At 40.0% G+C, this 20,408-nt stretch overlaps 1 pseudogene; it reads left to right on the forward strand.

Annotated features, from left to right (window-relative positions):
• Positions 1-8,963: 8,963 nt before the first annotated feature.
• Positions 8,964-9,773, forward strand: LOC149814571 (ethylene-responsive transcription factor ERF061 pseudogene; annotated as a pseudogene).
• The last annotated feature ends 10,635 nt before the right edge of the window (positions 9,774-20,408 follow it).

The following is a 20,408-nucleotide window of genomic DNA, read 5'->3' on the forward strand; positions in this document are numbered from 1 at the left end:
GGAGTTGCCAAAAAACTTGCTGTCATGGAGATAAGTTGATCATTAGTTAGAGTTGGTGCTAGGTGCAAGACCTCTTGCCATGATGTCATACAGAATGGCCCCTTCCGAACTGGCAGAGCTTAGAAGATAGCAAGATGAAATGTTAGCTGTTGTAATCAGCTGACCATCGAAGGTGCCCTTCAGATCTCATGTGTTGTTTCAGACCAAGCATGATGGGTCTAAGCGGCTATGTGTAGACTATATGGTGCTCAACAAGTTGACTGTCAAGAACAAATGTCCCTTGCCCCTAATTGTTGATATGTTCGACTAGTTAGGGAAAGCTTGAGTTTTCTCAAAATTGGATTTGTGATCGAGATATCGACAAATTAGGATTCTAAAGGGAGACAAATCCAAGACTACATGTGTTACGTGTTACAATGTCTTTAAGTTTTTGGTAATTCTATTTGGTTTAACGAATGTACCTTTAACTTTCTCTATGCTGATGAACCAAATATTTTATCCTTATCTTGATCGTTTTGTTGTTGTATATCTGAATAACATCATTGTTTACAGTCCAAACATGAAGAAACATGTGCAACATCTGCGCATGGTGTTTCATATTCTAAAGAACAATGACTTGTATGTCAAAAGAGAAAAGTGTATGTTCGGTCAGGAGAAGATCAACTTTTTAGGCCATGTGGTTGGGAAGGGCTGTCTAAGGATGGATCACCAGAAGGTAAGAGCTATTCAGAACTGGAGAGTTCCAACCAAGGTCCCCAATCTCCGATTCTTTTTTGGTATGGCGAACTACTATCAACATTTCTTCACTGGATATTCAACTATTGTGGTGCCACTAATAGAATTGTTAAAGGACAAAAAGTGGGACTGGCAAGAAGAGTCCCAAAGAGCATTCGAGCCATTAAAGGATGTCATGGCGAAGGAATTGGTATTGCAACTACCTAACCAGAAGAAATTGCTTGAAGTATACGTGGATGCATCTAATTTTGTTATTAGAGGCATATTGAAACAAGATGGACACTTTATCGCTTTCGAGAGTCAAAAGTTGAACAATGCTAAGTGGTGATATATAGTGCATGAAAGAGAGATGACCACCATTATACATTGCTTACGTGCCTAGAGGCATTATCTATTGGGTTTGACGTTCGTTGTCTACACAGACAATATTGCCATGAGCTACTTTCAGACACATAATAAGCTCAGTTCTAAGCAAGCTCGGTGGCATAAATTTTTAGTTGAGTTTGATATGATCTTTAAGTATAAACTTGGAAGAACCAATGTAGTGGCTGGCACACTAAGTAGGAAGGTCAAGTTGGTAACCTTGGTCGAAGATAAGAGTGAAAGTACAAGACCTCGAAGTGACCTCCTTGACAGGGTCCGAGATGGTTTATGAGAAGACCCCATGGCGCAACATCTCCTCTTCCTTGTGAAAAAGGGAAAGACAAGGCGATTCTTAGAACAGAAAGGACTGCTGATGACAACTGAAAATTGAGTATATATACCCCGATGGAGATCCTCGCGTCGAAAGATACTGAAAGAGTACCATGATTCTCCTTGCCCCGAACATCGAGGGCAAGAGAAAACACTTGTGCTGATGGAGCATATTTATTATTGGCCTCAGATGCACGATGACATAGACAACTATGTGCGCACATGTTTGATCTGTCAACTGGACAAGGCCATGAATCAAAAGCCTGCAGGATTATTAGAATCTCTCTCCATCCCAAGTCAACCATGTGGGAGTATTTCAATGGACTTCATCATTAGCTTTTCGAAGATTGAGGGGTGCAACATCATTTTTTTTTGTGGTTGACAGGTTCTCTAATTATGTGACCTTCGCGCTCGGCCCCAACAATTGTTCGGCAGAAGACATAACTTGGCTCTTTGTGAAGCATATTGTTAAGTATTGGGGCATCCTGGAGATAATCATCAATGATCGTGATGCTCATTTCACAGATAAGTTTTGGAGAGAAGTCTTTTGGTTGTTAGGATCTGAGCTGCACTTTTCTACTAGTTTTCATCCGTAGATGGATGGCCAAACCGAATGCATTAATGAGATGCTAGAAGAATACTTGAGGCACTTCGCTAGTGCGAATCAAAAAAATTGGATGGAGCTGTTGGACATCGCTCAGTTATGCTACAACCTTCAAAAGATCTAATCGTCAGGGCACAGTCCATTCGAGATTGTGATAGGTCAACAACCACAAACGCCACACTCTATAGCGGCCCAAGGTGGAGAAAATGCACCATTTGCTTACAACTTTGTCAAGATCTGGTATGACCATACTGAATTAGCAAAGACGTTTCTAAATAAAGATGCTAAGCGGATGAAGAAATGGGTAGATCAAGACCATCGACCTGCTGAATTTCGAGTCAAAGATAAAGTGTTGGTCAAGTTTTATTCCAAAAGAATGACTATCTTTCAGGGGCATCATCGATGACTCATTCAAAAATATGATGAACTCTTTGTCATCATTCAGAGGATCGACAAGTTAGCATTCAAGTTACATCTTCTTGCCAGTTTTTAAGTTTACCCCGTTTTTCATGTTTGCAATCTAAAGCCCTATAATGAAGACAAAGAGCATCCCAACTGCAGTCTTCCTCAACAAGCTTTCATTCTTCAACGAGATCTAGCATCAACCCTCAAAGAAGTAGAGTTCATTATGGATCACGTGAACAACTATCTTGGAGAAGTGAAGAGGTATCTCATGAAATGGAAAAGATTACTAGAGAGTGATGCTAGTTGAGAGACTCCACGCAACATCGCCAGTTTCAACAGTCAATTGAAGAATACCTGCAGTAGATCGTGCTGAGAACAGTGCCAGTTTAGGTGGAGGAGCATGTTCCAGCCTACCATGTTTTCACTTTTCTTTTCTTGATGTAGATACCTCTTTGGTTCTTTGCAGTGTATATAAATTGCCTATGGCCTAAGATCTCCCGTGTACTACAATAGTAACAGGTCCTTCATCCTCTTTATCTCTTTGTAAATCTTGAAACTTATAAAGAAGTATTGCTTTCTCTCTCTATTGCTCTCTTGTATTTTTCTTTCTTTGAGATTGTGTGTGCTCTGTTGTAATTGTGCACCGTAGTGCATGGTGCTTGTGTTGCTTCCTTGACTCGAAAGGCTGACTTGGTTGAAATCACCTGGTGCCACACGGTGCTTCCATATAAGCCCTAGACACTGGGGTTAGTCAAACCCCACCAATTATTATTCAACTTACAACTAGGGTTTTGAACCTACAACGTACCACCACCACAGGGAGACGTGCAGTGACAGCTCCTACCAAACTCGAGCATTTGATTGCAAGACAATAACACCCCCATGAGTCGTTGATGTCTGCACCGTGCGTGCCTGACGGAAATGGCAATGTGAAACACGCCTGGAATATGGTGTCCCACGTGTCCAGCAGAACACATTTTAATTTAATTTATTTTTTGAAAGTCTAGCTGGGGTTAGGCAGACCCCTACCAGTTATACAACTATACAATCGGGTTTTGAACCTGCAACGTCCCAACGCAAGGTGACACGCACTAGCTGCTCCTACCAGACAAGTGGAGCCCCAGTTGGTAACACTTTTTAGTTGTCTCAAGGCATTCTACCCCTTCCCTGTAGTAGTGGCGTCCGGGACACCTAAGACAAAAACCAAAAATAAAAAAAAATGACGAAACACCTGAGACAAAACATAGCTTGTTCAAGACACCTTAGCACTCAGCCAACAATGTTCAGACAAGACTTTTCAACACAGTCATGTCCACGCAATTAAATGGGTCTTGAGAGTGAGGACAGCCCTGTAGTGCTGCTCCATGCATGTCACAGGTTTGATCAAAAGGAAAATCGGACTCAGTCATGTTCAGGGCCTACAATGCTCGCCCTAACCAACGGAAGCAGATCAGGTCATGCTGAATATGAGCGTTTTTGCTCATGCTGACATCGTGGCCATCCGATTTGCATTTTAAAAAGCTCAAAAGTCAACAAAACCACGTGGCATTCATCCAAAATGCAAACAGACGGCCACGATGTCAGCATGAGCAAAAACGCTCATATTCAGCATGACCTGATCTGCTTCCCTAACCAACTGGGTGAACTCATAGAGGCATTACATGTATAGGGTATACCTAATGCAGACAGCAGACAAGCATGTCCTACAGATGTCTTGCGAGTGATATTTTGGGACAAATTTAAGGCTAAGGAAATTGCTTCCAACGAAGAACAGAGGTCCGTGCAGGTTGTTAGAGATGTGATTCTGCTTGTTTATGGGTATATTCATGGTGTGAGACAGCTTATAGCTTGGGTTCATCTTATTAAAGTGACAAAATGATAAAATTAAAATAAATTGGTAATAAATTCAAAATATCAATTTTTTAAACAGTGTTTAGTTTTATTTCCTTGCATCTTTAATTGTCAGTAAAAAACTTAATTTATGGCTATTTTTTTCCAAGATTTGTGACTATCCACCTAATTGGGTTGACTATTTAGCATCCAAAATTCTTTTCTCCAAGTGACAAATCATCTCCACCTTAAGATAAATTACCCTCCTTAAACAGTCTAGGCATCAGAGTCCACTCTAAATGGATCCAACTTCATTGCATTCAAGTTAGGTGGACACAGGGTCTATAAAATCTCCATGGATCGGATTCCAACATAAGAAAATGAACCTCTTTCCCACAATGACTGAAATGAACACCACGGCAAAGAATGGGTGGGGTATGTAGGCTTTCACACAAAACAACAGCTTTCATATGAAAGCACTGTGGGGTTTGGGGGCAGAGCATTTGGCGTGGAAACTGCATCCTACAAAAGGGTTTAACAAACACACCTTTTAGCCCACCAAGGCACCAAGTTGACGTGACGTCACAAGTTTGAAACTCATGGGTGGCATCCTTTACCGCAAAGTTGAAGATAGGTGAGATCTCTGATGGGAAAGGGGGGATCTAAAGCTAAACAATGTGCACTGTTATGGGAGGGTTTTCCCTTGGTCTATAAAAAAAAAACACACCCATAAGGAAAACTTATGCCTAGTTAGAAGAAAGCAAAGTGTTAGACTTAGGGCATGTTTGGAAGAGGAAAATCCAAGGAAAATGCTATCAGAAAGGAAAAGTTGCAACTTTTCCATTCGCTACAAACAATAGGAAACTTTTAAAAGAAAAAATTTCTTTGTTTGGACATGAGTTTGACAAGAAAATTTTATGGAGATATCTTTCGTACCAAAACTTTTCAACTTTGAGGGCAGCCCTCACCCTAATCAAAACACTCTAACATTTCTTTGGAAGCAGATCCAATGTTGTGGGCAGAACACTTAAATGAGTGAAAAGAGGTGACCCCCATTAAAGAGGCGGGACCCAGTGTACTGCCTACCCTCTTAAAAATGCAGAAAACTTTATAAGTGTTATAAGTGTTCTGACTCAATATAGAACCACGCCTCCATTTCTTCAACCTTACCTTCTCATGTCACACAAACAAGAGAAAATTTTTCATGAAGAGTTCTTGTAACAAAACTTTTCATAGGCAAAATTTTCTTTTCCTATGAGATTTTTTCTCATTTCTTAAGTTTTCAACAGATAAGATGCGAGTTATTCTAGACATAAGCATTTAGAAGCAACCGGGTCTGATCGGGTCTAAAAACAGGCATTTATATCCTGACATAAACTCCTAGAATAGACCAAACCAGATAAATGGTGTTGGATCTATGTTGGAACTGAACCATTTTGATATTTATAAAGGAGAAAATATACTACTTAATATCTTGACTGGATAAGGTGAAAGCTCAGCTTCGCTCACGCTTGAGATATTCCCAAATGCATTGGCTGGCCTACAGTAATAAAACTCTTGAGGTCCCCCCCTCTCCCGCCCACCGGCGAATACACCGAGCTTCAACCTTGGGATAAGCGATGCCACCAGTGGGTTTCCAACTTGTAATGTCCCATCAACTTGGTGACATTCACAAGAGCTTTGCCCTTGTGGGCAATGCATTGCTTGGTTGAGAAAGCCAAGCCTGATAGTGTCATGAGTAGGGTCAAACACTTGATCTATCAGAGACAAAAGTGTTGTGATGAGGTGTTGCCTGCTATGAATATTTTTTACATCATTGTCATAATTATGTTTATCTTGATAATGGTGGTGTGATTTTGGATGACCAATCAAGATTCAATGTTAGACACAGGCTAGAGAGGCTTAGAGGGAAGAGGGTGGTGATAGTTGAGGATTCACTCAACAGGAACCAATGGGAGTCCCTATGCCTGCCTTCTTTGATCTCAGATTCCATCAGAATGGCCTGAACAAGGTGTACCAATCAAAGGTACCAAATTATGCCTTTGATGCGGCGAGGGAAGCATCTGAGGCCTGTTTGACATGTCTCAAAAAATGATGAAGTTCATGAACTTGATCAGGTTTAATTCACCTCATGCCAAGACATGTCTTGAATCCAGTAGGGGAAGAATCTGGGGTTGGTTTGGCACAATCCGAAACATGGCCAAGTTCATGAACTTAATCACAATTCAGATAACGGGTGGTGCAAAACCAACCATCAGCATAAGGATGCAAGTGGTTCAGAGTTGGTTAGTGTGTAAATAAATTCATTGCTGGAATGGGTTTTTAGCAATAACTCCAATAAGGAAACTCCTTGCGAGATCTCTTATTCAGGTATTACTGCAAAAAAACAAATCCCAAAGAGTTGTTGTTTTGGTGCCTAACATGTAGAGTGAGAAACGGGTTGTTTCAAATACATTAGTGGCACTGGCAGATATAGTCGCATCCTATTTATGGCGAATGCTAACTCTGTGGTCCAAGATATATATACAATTTGTATGGTGATTAATGACACATCTTGGACAGATCACACCATACTACAGATGGAAGGTCCAATCTATGAGAGGAAGAATCCCTTCTTTCAACTAGGCATAATTGGGTCCCCCCAATAACTAGAGAATAGTGATCACAGAAGATCATTAAAAAAATATATAAATTCAATCATTAAATCCCACTGCTTTCATTAAACATCTCACATTTATTATTTTTTATATAAAGAACACCTATATATTTACACTATCTGAATATTCCTTTTTTTTATACCAAAGGAGGCTCCGCTTGTCTGGTAGGAGCAGCTAGTGCAAGTCACCTTGTGTTGGAACGTTGCAAGTTCAAATCCCAATGATATTATTGTATAATTGGTTGAGATCTGCCTAACCCCAGCTTGTCTTTCAAAAAAAAAAACGAATACCAAGAAACGCAGTGTGCATTGCTTTCTCCTTTTAGGTGTAGATGAAAAAGGAGCAGATGCCTCAACTGTCTCTTCAAATTCCTCAACTGCCTTATGAATTCTTTTCTACCAAACAACAGCTATTAGAGTAGTTTTTACCAAGCTCAATATCATTTTCATCATCATCATTATTATTATTAAGCCTTGTCTCAATTACATGACGTCAGCTTTACCCCCCATAGTTGTTTTTAGGACTCATATTCACATAATGTGGCAAGAATTTTACATCAATTTGCCAATGATGCCAACTTTCTTCTTTATCTAGGCTTGAAACTGATGGGCATGCAGAAATACACGTGGGACCACCCTTTTTCGCGAAAAGTATTCCCATAGAAGGGTCTGATTCTGTTTTCAAAGAAGAGAAAACCGTTTAAGAGGTGTCGCAGCTTTCTCTTTAGTGACATGCAAATGAGCCCTTAATGACAAAGTTTAGTCTTTACCAACCAATTATGCAATTCCCGCATCAACTATGAGCCTACAAACAAAATTGAGCATCGTTTGAGCCAATGTTTTCTGTATCGTTGCGTATCGGCCTGTATCGGCATATACGCATCATGTCAGCAGAAATTTGATATACTGCAGGCTTGAATTGGCTATTTTTAAAAAAATACTAAAAAATAAAATTTTCAATATTATTTTAAAATGATTTTAATTTTTTTAACAGGTGTTATGGAATAATTTTTTATTATTTTTAAGCCCATACAGAACGATTCAGTTGAGTATTAGTATAGGCCGATATAGCTGAATCGGTGGCCCAATACCGATACTGACAACAATGGTTTGAGCAGATGTCAGGGGCTTCTTAGTCAATTTTCTTCTGCCGAAGCTTCGTTGGGCCGGTTGGTTAACGGTTAGCGCAAACGAAGGGTAATTTGGTTATTTTACATGTGAACACTCAATATTTTCAATGCCAGCGAATCGAATTGGATGATCTTTCTCTGACGTTGATGCCCCCCCTCCACTCGTCACTCTGTAAATCGAGGAAAACGAGAGAGAGAGAGAGAGTCTTGTGGGCTTGGCTATAAATTCCCAAAAGCAGATACCCCAGAAATCAGGAAAACTGTTACTCTAATCTCCAAGACCTATTTCTCTGACTCCCGAAAGAAACCCATAAATTTCCGGTAGATATTCCACCGGAAATTTTCTTGCTCTAGTTATTGTTCTTTCTTCCTTCTTTTCTTGGTTCGGGAGCTTAGTCTTTCCCATGTGCTTTCTGCTTCAAATTTTGGATCTCGTTTGCTTAGAGTTTGGAGTTGGCAGTCGCTGAAATTTTTAAAAACGGCGAAAGTTCGAATCTCCTTTTAAGCAGAAAGCAAAAAACAAAAAGACTTCGGATTTCTCCTCTGCTTTTCTCTCCCAAGTTTTCACTCCCTTTTGCTTGATTCGCTTTTGACAGGCTTGGCTTTTCTCTCGTCTTTTTGGGGACTCTGTTTTCCATTGTTCCGGTGACGCTCGTCTGGTCCGGCTTCAATATTCAATCTTTTTTTTTTCTTACACTGCTTAGTGAGCAGAGTCTTCAGCTCTTGACTTTGAGGCAAGCGACATACCCCCACAGGTATCGAACTCGTGACATCTCTTCAAGTTGAAACGAAACCGGCCCTCACGCTTAACAGGCCGAGGGAGTAATCAAAATCGGGTTTTTAATCAAAACCCCCAAATCCTCTAGTTCTCCTCTTTCCGTTGGCTCGAACCGAACCGGATTATATTATCATGACGGGAGCTCTATACGCGGATTCCCCGTTCCCTTTCTCCGACCCCTCGCCTTACTCCGGCACACACGTCAGCAACCCGGCGGGGGCATCCCTATCGGAGGTCCTCTTGGCGGGAGGGCCGAGCGCCCTCGACTCGGTTCTCTTTTCCCGATTCCCCGAAGAGAACCGGTTCGTATCTGTATCGGAGCAGCAGGGCTCGGCCGTCTACCTTCTGCAGCAAGAGCAGCTGAAGCGGTTCGGGGAGTCCGGCCGGAGCCAGTCCGCGTTCGGGCGGGGGAAGGGGCCGTCGTCGTTCCTGGCGTTCAAGGTGCCGAAGAAGCTCTACAGAGGCGTCCGGCAGCGGCAATGGGGGAAGTGGGTAGCTGAGATCCGGCTGCCACAGAACCGGATGCGCGTGTGGCTCGGCACCTACGACACGGCCGAGGCCGCCGCCTACGCCTACGACCGCGCAGCCTACAAGCTGCGCGGCGAGTACGCCCGTCTCAATTTCCCCAACCTGAGGGACATCTTCCAAACGGGATCCCGACCCAGCAACGCTCGCCTGAGCGCGCTCACGTCCGTCATCGACGCCAAGCTGCAGGCGGTCTGCCGGCGGCTGGGTAGGCAGAAACGGAGGCCGTCGTCGTCGTCGTCCGAAAGCAGCACCGTCGAGAGGGAGGCGGTTGCGGAGCCGTCGCCAGAAGTATCGCTGGAGACGGAAGTGCAGTGGCCGGGTTCGCTGGATTTTCTGCCGGAACTGGAGGGTTGCCTGCTGGAGAAGATGCCGTCGCGTGATCTTGAGATGATATGGGAGATCCTGGCGAGTTAGGGAGACGATGGTGACTGTTTTTGTTCGTAGATGTTTATGTAAATGACGTGCTCAATGCTCAGCCTTTCTTTGATGTTCAAAGATTAGATTGACAGTGGGTGTTTACTCTGCTTTTGTTTTTCAATAAACCTACACAAGTTTTTTTTTTTCTTATCTTTTATCTTTCTTCGTCTTCTTTTTTTATGAGGAAGTTCTCCGCCGAATTGGGCATTCCATAATGGGTAATCCTCGAAGCGTCTCAATGAACTTCAAATATTTCAATTAATCTATGAAGCAACTCAATAAGGAAATTGATATAAACAATAACAAGAAGCAATAAAGCAAGAAAACATTCATCCATACACAGATAAGCTAGAATATGAGAACTAATGTGTGAACAGAAATTTTCATTAATTTTTTGTTCTTTTTATCTTGAATCTAACCATACGGTATATGCTTGGTTTTATAAGAACCCGCATGCATAAACTAGTTTTTTTTTAAAGCTTTAAAATAAATGGCTCAATCTTTATAAATATTCAAGCACTCAAAAATTATACTTTTTCATTAAAAATATACGATCCAATGGTTGATTCCTAGCAAATTCACAATGCCAAAGCACATCCACATGATTGGATTTACAAAAAAAAGTGTTGAAATGCTCATATTTTTAGTTCTCAAATTTTAGTAATGCACGCTCGCGTGCACGCGCACACACACACACACATATATATATATATATATATATATGACAACTAATGTTTGAGAAAATATGAAAATTAATGTGTGAACCACGATTTTCATGAATTTTTTGTTCTTTTCTCTTGAATCTAACCATGCCGATGTGATCTACTTGCTTGGTTTTATAAAAAACCTGTTCATGAATCATTAGATTTTGATTCATAAACGAGATTTTTTTAAATCTTTAAAAGTCAATAACTCATAGTTTTCACAAATATTTAAGCACTCAAAAATCATATTTTTCATAAAAAATACAAGATCCTGGTTGATTTCTAGCAAATTCACCATCCCAATCACATCCACATGTTCGATTTGCAAAAAAAGTGTTGGAAAGGCTCAAATTTATAGTTCTCATATTCTAGTTCTCAGATTTCAGTTCTCATATTGCGTAGACACCAGCACAAACATATAGGTCGTCTATTGCGGCCTTGATGGACAACCCACGCAAAAACTTGCAAAAATGCATGTTTTTACATGATTTTGCCTTTACTGCCTCTAAAGATTCGAGCAAAAACTAAGACCTTTGCATCAAAGTACCATCACTAATGGCCTCAGTTTCCACTAGGGCCTTTAGTGACTAATTTCTGACCACCACTAAAGGTCCTAGTTTCTATTGAAATTTTTAGCGGCAATCAAACCTTGTTGCTAAAAATAAGAAAACAAAAAAACATGCATTTTTGCATGTTCTTTCGCTCTTTTTTTTTGTGACCGTCCATCACATGTGTGATGGACGGCCCACAGAGTTGCCCTGCTATATATATATATAGGTGCTCATAGAGCACCTATTCTCACCTAATAGAAGCTCTGGATTTTAAATTTATTACACCTTTTTTGTTGATAAAACTCTATAAATATGATCTATAAGTATTATTTAATAAAAAACAGGTTTTGGATCATGTGATTATGGCATACATGCATGTTTTTTTAAGACCCTTAAAAATCAACAGTTCATAATGTATCAAAATTTTATAAGTTAAAGAATCTTATTTTTATATCCAAAAAACATGATCCAAAGCATGATTCCTTTCAAATAAACCATGTTGAGTACATCTATAAGGTCTGCTCAAGAAGAAACAACATACAACTATGAGTACATCTATAAGGTCTGATTAAGAAGAAACAACGTACAACTATAATTTCTAGTACCTGGAAGTAGTTGGGAGATGTAATATATACAGGGAAATGAAAACCTACAAAATGATCATGATGATAATTAAAAAATGATATTGTATTTTTTTCCAAATTCTGACTCTATAGATGTGTTCAACAAGATTGATTTACTAAAAATTGACACTTAGAATATGTATTTTGGCTGAAAAAATGGTAATTGGAACATCAAAAATATGAAAATTGTATGTCATTCATTTTTTAACTTTATAAAAACCTATCCATGCATTGGAATCAAATGCTCCAAGAAGTTATTCTTATAAAAATAAGCATATAGATCACATTTGTATGTTCATAATTAAAAAAAAAACATAAAAAATCTAATAGCATGGTTCATTCACTACAAGAAAAACCTTAATTAGCGATGAAAATTTGTGACGGATTATTTTCGTCTCAAATTTACGATGAATTAACTATAGAAAACTAACCGTCCCTAAAATTGAAATTAACGACGTAATTAGCGACGAAAAAATTCTGTGTCAAAATCAATCACTAATTAGCGACAAAAAAAATTGCCTCAAAATCCGTCGCAACTTCGCGACAAAATATTTTCGTCGCTACGCCGTCGCTAATTAGCGATGGATTTTAAGACAGAATGTTTTTGTCGCTACATTTTGATTTAAACGGGGGCACAATTTTTTTTGTTACTTTCGCACTTTTCTCCCTTTCACTGTACGCAGCCACCCCGAGCCTTCTCTTCTTCTCCTTTCTCTTCCTCGTTCGCCCCCCAAACCTGCAGATTATACCTGGGTATTCGCCCCCCAAACCTGCAGATTATACCTGGGTACCATACCCAAAAATCCCATTGACATAAAACTCTTGAGGTTCTCCCTGCCTACTGAGGAGTACATCCTGCTTCAACTTTGTAATAAAAGACTCCCCATTGGGCTTCAAACATGTGAAGTCCCGTTAACTTAAGATATACACAAGTCACTCCTACCAGATGAGCCGAGCCTTTTAAAGCAAAAGTTTAATATGAATTTTAGAAATTGAAAACAGTGAGACTTGAACAGCAAATCTCTCTCTTGCCTGCCATGCAGTACTCTAACCTACTTAGACAAACATTGTTTTTGTGGGATGAGAGGGTTTTTGGATCAAATGATAGTGAAAATCACCATTGATGGTGATTGTCAATTGTTCTGCACCGGACACCAAATCCCTCAAAATTGTTTTGAATGGAAGATTTAGCATCCGGCACTTGACCCACCAAGATGGGTGGTGGATATTGAAAATCACCATCAATGATGATTTTCAATGTCACCTGATCTCATCTCGGTTGATAGAGTTGCTAGCCATTCTTCCATAATTTTTCCTAAATAAAGCCCGCAAAGTTTCTCCACATTTGTTAGCGGCACACCGGATGTCATGAGTTCAAAACCCACAAGTGTATCATTTGCCGTGTGGCTGAAGCCAAGTATACTCCCAGGTGGGCAAGTACTTGTGGTTTTGAGCCAGTGAATTCTTGAGCGACGCATTTTTCCAAGTGTCAAAAAAAAAATTTAAATGAGGCCTTTCTTCTTCTTTCTTTTTTTTGATAGGCAAGCTGGGGTTAGGCTCACCCCTGCCAGTTCATTAATTCTAACGTTAAAGTATTCAATATACAAAATTTTCACCCTTCTATCAATGGGTGCCAATCTATGGGGTAATCTTTCCATGACTTTGCCATTCCCCTCTAGCTAATTTAGCTAAATTTTTCACCAAACAAAAACCTTTACAATGGCTGTGACTAATATGGACTCTATCAAAACTGTACAATGTGTTAATTAGACCTCTTGGAATCCCTCCCTTACAATGATTTGTACACCCTGCTGGTTTCAATGATGATCCCGTAACAATCTTCTGCCATGAAAGTCACTCCCTTTCCTCCAGCTTCCCTTCCTTGGAGAAGCAGCCTGCTTCAATTATATGTTCACTTGGACTGTGCACTGTATAACCAATGTATCATCTCTCTTAGTATATGCTTTGGATGTTGATCTTGGTCCACACTAATGGGGGAGGATCTCATGATCGCAAAAACCACCATCTGACCGCTATTGGTTGTTCAGAATGCCCTAATATGGGCAACACATGTTCCCTCACTGCATGTGTTAGGATTGGGATAACATACCAAAAAATCCCTTCATTTCTTTCCCTCCATATTACCCATATGATGAGATGAAAGGTGATGTCCCAGCATATTTGGATTTGATTATCCTTAAATTTCTTACCTGTCAATCTGATCAAATCTTCTTTGATGTCCACACCCAGGTTCCAGTGTATCCCAAATAGTTCTGAAATGGATTCTCATATGTGCGTAGATCATGAGCGCCTGATTCTTCCTCCCGTTTACAAAACACACATCTACTTGGCATTTGAAAACCCAACCGTTGTAAGCATTTTTTAGTAAGTAATTTACCTTCCATCGCTATCCTTAATGTAAGAGACGCTCTTGGAGAAGCTTTATTATTCCATACCTTCCTCAGTACACTATTCGGCTAGCCTTTTTCGAGAACAACCTCCCACGCACTTTTCATTGAAAATTCCTTAGATAATGCCCATTGCATCTCATCTTCCTCCCCAGGATGTCATATCTGCCTCTCCACCTTGTTCATAAATTCCATGGGAAGGCGTACCCGAGTATTTAACGAACTTGATATTTGGGTAAGACCCTTTATCTATCACATCATATGAGAGATAGTATGCAGGATATGGTACGTTAGCTGCTGTGAGTTCTTTGAAAGCTGCAGAAGGAGGGGACCCCACGGCATCCAAGGGTCAAACCAGAACGCAATCAATTCCCCTTCCCCAACTATCCATTTAACGCCCTCCATTAGGGCCTTTGCCCCAACTCTGACCCCCCTCCATCCACATGATGAGGTCTAATTTTTCCACGGCACCCATAAGGATTCTCTTTTCAAGTATTTGGCCTTAAGTATTAAGGTTCATGGGGTATATTGCCGTTGGCAACTTGGCACAACATTCAAGCTAATTTTGTAGGAGCCGCAACTCTTGGCTTGCATACCTAGTACCAACTTAACAGGTGATGATGCTTATGGGACTCATCGTCATGCCAAAGAAACTTTGGAATAGTTTTCTCTATATCTTGGATAGTTGCACTAGGTAGCTGGAAGCCGGTCATCCAATAAAGCGAAAAGGATTGAAGCCATGGACAGTAATTTTTCATTTCAGGTTTCCAATTTAGAACAAAATCTCTCAATCAGATTTACACACATAGCCTTTTTCAATGCACCCTTAAAAAGGGGAAGTCCCTAATATGGCACGGGGAGGCTTTTGATTTGCCAACCGCTCCACTGATGAATTTGAATTGTCCTAATAGTAGAGAAGTTTAAAGGAATCATTATGGTTTTCTCTTTGCTAACATGGAGTCCACATGCTCTCTCAAACTTCCCCATTAAGGAAAGAAAGTTTTTGATGGAGTTCCTTCGATCATGAAATCATTATGGTTTTCTCTTTACTAACATGGAGTCCACATGCTCTCTCGAACTTCCCCATTAAGGAAAGAAAGTTTTTGATGGAGTTCCTTCGATCATGAATGAAGAATAAAGCATCATCAGCATACAAACTATGCTGCCACTGAAATCCTCCCACCTTAATGGGATCAATCTTACCTTTACTTTTCTCAGGATACAGAAGTAGGGATGGCAGTGGACTGGGGGATAACGGGGCTCCGCCCCGCCTCGCCCCATTTGGACCGGGGATGAAGGGCATGAAACGGGGATGAAGGTTAAAATCTATCCCCGTGAGGGGATGGAGGCGGGGATGGACTTACGTTTTTCCCCGCCCCATCCCCAATCCTTTAAGGGATGACTATAGACTAAGGGGAAACAGGCCCCGCCCCGCCTCACCCCCGTTTGGACTGGGGATAGAGGACATGAAACGGGGGTGGAGGTTAAAATCCATCCCCGTGCGGGGATGGAGGTTCGGATTTTCAAACGGGGTGGGGGTGGGGGTGGAGACCTTGTCCTCAACCTCCGCCCTGGTCCACTGCCATCCTTATACAGAAGCCTTGAAAGCCTTTCCATAACCATAAAAAATAAATACGGAGACATGGGGTCCCCTTGTCTAATTCCCCTGCAAATGGAAAAGAGTTTACGTGCCTCCCCATTAATGAGTACTGCACAGCAAGGGGTTTTGACACACTGCATGATAATATGACTCCACATATCAGAAAACCATAAGCTTTGAGAGTGTCTTCCAGAAACTGCCACCTTATTCTGTCATATAGGCCTTTGCCAGATCAGTTTTAAACAAACAAGACTCCTCTTTTTCCCAGAAGTCATAGAGTCTATCATCTCATGGTCAAGAAGGATACTATCTTGGATAGATCTACCTTTTAGAAAGGCCCTTTGATTATTGTTGATGATCCTTTCTAGTATCCACCGCATTCTATTGACCATTATCTTGGTTATCACCTTATATACAAAAATTACATAGGCTAATAGGTCTAAATTGATTAGGCCTATTAGCTCCCGCCACCTTTGGAATCAGGGTTATGTTGGTATAATTGATCACTATTTTGCAATTGATGAAAATTAATCACTATTTTGCATACATTATCCCCCACTATGTTCCAATAGGTTTGAAAAAACATCCCTCAAAAATAGTTTGGGCCCGATGCACTTTCCCGATCCAACTCAAAAACTGCTTGCTTAATTTTACTGACTTCCACCTTAGCTATCAAGTATCAACATAGAATACTCATCTTCTGACACCCTAGGCTCAGTATGTCCTTCAAGGGCTTTCGAAGAAAGATATTCCCCAGTAAACAATGCAGCAAAGTACTCCAATACCTCTCTCTTAATATCCTCTTTACCCTTCACCTCAACTCCATTTTCTTTTATGATAACCGAGATGTTCTTCCTCATAGTTATACATGTTGACAATAGAATGGAAGAAGCTCGTGTTTCGGTCTCCTTCTTTAAGTGATCTGCATCGAGATTTTTGCCTCCATATTTCCTCTTTCAATTGATGCAGAAATTGGAGTTCATCTCTTAGATACACCTCTTTCCTTATAGCATCTGCTAACCCTGCTTCAGCTTCTTCTTGACATTTGCCCAACTCTTCCCCTATTGCTTTGACTCTAGATGGGATATGATCGATGTTTCCTTTGGCCCATACCCTGAGATCTGTCTTCACAACCTCTAACTTGGATATCAATTGGTATATAGGGTTGCCAACCACTCTCTTGTCCCAGCATGACTGGGTCCAAAATTTAAAGGATGCATCCACTCGATGTTTAGAAGAGTTGCTTAGCAGCAATCTGTAATGATCTGATATGGATCGAGGCATGATGCTAGCTGTGGTGTTTGGAAATCCGTTGATCCAACCTTCATTTAAAAGAACTCTATCCAACCTACCTGCCTGGAATTGGGTGCCCTGTTGCCCATTATGCCAGGTGAATTGGGGACCAGAATGTTCAGCCTCAGATAATTCGCACCTACAAATCATTTCGTTAAAAAGATCTCTAGTTGCCCTAAATGAGAGCTTTTTCTTTCCTCCCTCGCCCTGATAGTGTTCTAATCCCCCATGACCATCCATGGGACATTCTTGGGATGTTGTTCGAATAGTTCCCATATTGGCTTATGATAAAGCACGTCATTTTGGACATATACACCCGTTACCAACAGAGTGTCTTTCTTGTCATCCACCAGAATAGGCATTTTCAGTAGATCGATCAACAGAGTGTCTTTAGATCACACAGTTTCACAATCAACATCATGATATAAATCAAGATACACAGCAGTATACAAATCATGATTAACAGTAGATCGAAACAGAAACATGGAGCAAGCATGACGGGTTTCGCATTACACCAAAATTCAGATAAAAGCAAATCGACAAACAGTTGCATAGAACACAATTAAAACAACAGGAACATGTTTAGATTATGTAATAGGCTAAGGCGTACGAAAATACTCTCCTTAGAAAAGATTTGCCCCCACATAGAGTGCAAACAGGGTCCGGTGTCCTTCCCCCAGGATACAATAGCCTTGACCACTACAACAAAGTAGTAGATTAGCGACGACCATATTCCGTCGCTAATCTGTCGTTAATCCGTCGCTAACATGGTTAGCGACGGATTAGCGACAACGAGGCGACAGTATGCTTACGTCGCGAATATTTCGACGCTAACTGGCGACGAAATTATTCTGTCGCCAGGTCCGTCGCTAATTGCGACGGAATAACGAGCGCTATATTCCGTCGCCAATCCGCCGGTACTAAACAGCGACCACGGCTTGGCGACGGATTTACTTCCGTCGTTATGCCGTCGCTAGATTAATATGAATAGCGACGGATGGTTCCGTCGCAAACACGAAAAAAAATTAAAAAAAAATTATTTGAAAATTAAATACCGAGAACTGTACAATTTTTATTTCCTGTACAATTTATATTTCCTGTAAATAAAAAACAAACCACACAAAAAAATTCATATAACAAGAATCTACAACAATTAATCGTTCCACCTTAAAATTAAGAAGTTTAATTATTTACAATTCAACAATTACAATTAGGAAAAATAAAAAAAATAAAACTTTTTCAACACAGTCCTCTAATCATCGCCAAGATTTTGTGCATCTTCTTGTTCATTGTCTTTATCTGTCCCTTCAGCTCCACTACCCTGATTATCGCTAGCAGCCTACACAAGAAAAGAACAGTCAGTATTGATAAACAAAATATAATGAAATAAATTACACACTATATGTGATTCTATCATGTGCTCATGTGTGATCTAAGGCAATAAAAAAACTCTATATGTGATTCTATCATGCTCATATGTGCTCTAAGGCAGACAAAAAGTTATATATATATGATTCTATCATGCTCATATGTGTGCTAAGGCAGTCAAAAAATTGAATATGTGATTATAGCATGTTCATATGTGTTCTAAGGCATCTAAAAAAACTCTATATGTGATTCTACCATGCTCATATGTGCTTTAAGGCAGGCAAAAAACTATATATGTGATTCGATCATGCTCGTATGTGTGCTAAGGCAGTAAAAAAATTGAATATGTGAATATAGCATGCTCATATGTGCTCTAAGGCAGGCAAAGCCAAAAATTTTATATGTGATTCTATCATAAATGATATATAACATGTTCATATGTGTTCTAAGGCAGTAAAAAAACTCTATATGTTATTATAGCATGCTCATATGTGTGGTAAGGCAGTCAAAAAACTGAATATGTGATTATAATATGCTCATATGTGTTCTTAGGCAGTCAAAAAACTGAATATGTGATTATAGCACGCTCATATGTGTTCTAATGCAGTCAAAAAAACTTTATATGTGATTCTATCATACTCATATGTGTTCTTAGGCAGGCAAAAAAACTTTATATGTGATTATAGCATGCTCATATGTGCTCTAATGCAATAAAAAAACTCTATATGTTATTATAGCATGCTCATATGTGCTCTAAGGCAGTCAAAAAACTGAATATGTGATTATAACATGCTCATATGTGTTCTTAGGCAGACAAAAAACTGAATATGTGATTATAGCATGCTTATATGTGTTCTAATGCAGTCAAAAAAACTTTATATGTGATTTTATCATGCTCATATGTGCTCTAAGGCAGACAAAAAAACTTTATATGTGATTATAGCATGCTCATATGTGCTTTAATGCAATAAAAAAACTCTATATGTTATTATAGCATGCTCATATGTGCTCTAAGGCAGTCAAAAAACTGAATATGTGATTATACCTGAGAGGGACCTGGAATCGAAGATCCCCTATCCTGAACAGCGGCCTTGATCTCATTTCGGAGAAAGGGGGCGACAGTGTATTGAAAGTAGTTATTCAGTGATTCATTAATGATCTGGCATACATCATCACCGGAAAGAATAGTCGGCTGCTTGGAGCTTATGTCGGCGCAAGAAGTCGGTGAGCCGTAACTGGAAGAACCAATAACTGGTGAAGTGTTCATATTACTCCCAAACCCGAACACGCGACCTTTTTTGGGTTCACCTGCTGCAGTCACCCATGCTGTAGGATCAAATGATGAATGCTGAGTAGCGTCATCGCCATATCGCTCTACCATCTGTTGCTCATATGCCTCCTACAAAATAATGTTTAAAGTATTCATTAATAATTAATGATAACATTATGATAACTTAGTTTCACGTTCTTTTTGTACTTCTGCATCAGTGAGATGTGAAACTTCGCTTTGCAACTCCAGATCAAATCGTCTGCAAACCACAAATACTTATATTACCGAGCCATGTATCCACATATAGAACATAAAAGGATTTATAATTGAGTTGCATATATATATACTTACTCGATGTATGGGTCGATCGCTGAGCAATTAAAAAGAATATAGATGTGTGCTGCATCTTGCTCTCGATCTCTCAATAGCCTTGATCGGTAACTACCAAATGCATGCCCAAGTGGTTGAAATATCGACAGCTTGTCAGCTACAGTTACTTATTCTCCATCATCGTTACGGGGCGGGCATGTGTAACGTGTTGGAATATGAGGTTCGAAGTACATAGATGAGAAATTTAAAATCTCTTCTAAAGTGTACGTCTCACAAATAGAGCCTTCTACTCTTGCTTTATTACGAACCTTTTTTTTTAGGTCGAACATGCATCTGACAAGAATATACATTTCAAATTTTAAATATCTGTCATTAAAGAGACAAATATAAAAAAACATATACCTTTCAAATGGGTACATCCATCGATATTGCACAGGGCCACCAACCCTTAGTTCATATGGCAGATGTATGATCAAATGTTCCAT

Source organism: Nuphar pumila, chromosome 15, assembly GCF_984573655.1.
Source record: "Nuphar pumila chromosome 15, dmNupPumi1.hap1.1, whole genome shotgun sequence".
Classification (NCBI taxonomy): Eukaryota; Viridiplantae; Streptophyta; class Magnoliopsida; order Nymphaeales; family Nymphaeaceae; genus Nuphar; species Nuphar pumila.